The following is a 1,552-nucleotide window of genomic DNA, read 5'->3' as shown; positions in this document are numbered from 1 at the left end:
GCCACTACTATAATACAAAATATCAGGATATGGGTATTTATCGATATTCAATTTCTAGATATGCATCGTGGATATATCCTCCTCTTTGGGGATATTTGACATTGTTTCACATGCAAATATCGTAGATATATCCAAAATATCAAAAAATATCGTGGATATTGTGGATATTTTTTTATATATCATGATACATTATTTATATTTATTTGAAATATAATGATAAATATTAAATAAAATTATTATATACACAAAATATCCCCAAATATCGCAAAATATCTCTAAATATCACAAATATCACAAATATCGTTGAAATATCACCGATATTTGCAGTCGTATATATCTCTAAACATATCGTGATATTTATATATCTTTTTCTAGAATATGGATAGATATCTCCAAATATCGGGATATTTTGTACTATGGTCACTACAACTCCTATATGCTTGAATTGCGTTGATGCACCGGGAAACAACGACTTTCTCTGCCTGGCCTCTATTGAGACCGCATAAAGAGGGAACTGAAGGGTGGTCGAGGTGTCTGGTGGCATAAGCACCATATCCACTAGCAGCATAGCCAACTGATCGAGGGGGAATGCCTCTGACTTTTGAGACCAGATAGACTACACTTCTCCTCTCGATAAAAGTAAATCCGAACAAGATTAAATCGGAATTGTGTGAAGCACTGACCATTAAATTGTGTAAATGTGTCGCGAGTCGTGACACGTTGCATGGTGGTGCTCCAACGGCTCCAAAACGTTTTGCAAGCGCTCGTAACTGTGCAACAAAAGTGACACAATTAAATGAACTTCTAGCAAGTAGTAAAAACACGTGCTTGTTGATCTTTTCAACTTTAGTGTTTATTTGTTGATTTCTACTCACGAGATCATTATTAGGATCGTCACTAATCTCAAAAGTATAGCTGTCTTGTGTATTTTTCGTATGATCGCCATAGATACAAGCAACTATGATGGTGCTGTAAGAGTCTGTCATTTTGGGAAGCACAATTAGAGAAGAAGGTGGCTGCGATACTTATAAGAGGGTTTTTAAACAAGATAATTTGAACACGTGGTCCAATAAGTGTTGTTTTCGACTTTTCGTTTCAATTGGCAGGGGTAAAATTGTAATAGCCCAAAACCTAAATATTAGACTCACAATTTTTGGTAAAACTAATTGGATTCATTTCTTGAAATGTTTAATTTGAGTTTGTTTCATTTGAATTGAATTTGTTTAATTACGGAAGATCTTTAGTTACTTGGTGTGGAGAGCTTTGAATAATCATAAATTATGTTGTCAAGGTAAAGACGCATTAGCTTATATCGACCAAGGGAACGGTAGGAATAGTCAAATTGGAGAGAATTTGGATGAGGAAGAGACCGTAACGAGTTCTTGTTTGGAGAAGTTGGATGAGGAAGAGACATTTTTTTCCCCCTCTGTTCAACCTTAAAGGTTATACATGGACACAATGCCGATGCGCAAAATATCGGTATATGTCGCCAATATATCAATGAATGTGTTGGAAGAATTTACATCGATTTATAAAAGATTGTAGATATTGC

At 35.0% G+C, this 1,552-nt stretch overlaps 1 long non-coding RNA gene across 1 annotated transcript; it reads right to left on the bottom strand.

The window, feature by feature from the left end:
- Positions 1 to 217: 217 nt before the first annotated feature.
- Positions 218 to 1,034, bottom strand: LOC147494891 (uncharacterized). The gene is made up of 2 exons (XR_015200275.1): positions 876 to 1,034; positions 218 to 770 (listed from the first exon to the last, which is right to left on the bottom strand). It is a non-coding gene; the product is annotated as an uncharacterized LOC147494891 (long non-coding RNA).
- Positions 1,035 to 1,552: the final 518 nt, after the last annotated feature.

The sequence above is a fragment of the Coptis chinensis genome, chromosome 6 (assembly GCF_015680905.1).
Source record: "Coptis chinensis isolate HL-2020 chromosome 6, ASM1568090v1, whole genome shotgun sequence".
In the NCBI taxonomy this organism is placed as follows: Eukaryota; Viridiplantae; Streptophyta; class Magnoliopsida; order Ranunculales; family Ranunculaceae; genus Coptis; species Coptis chinensis.
This window is presented reverse-complemented; position numbering and strand designations above follow the sequence as displayed.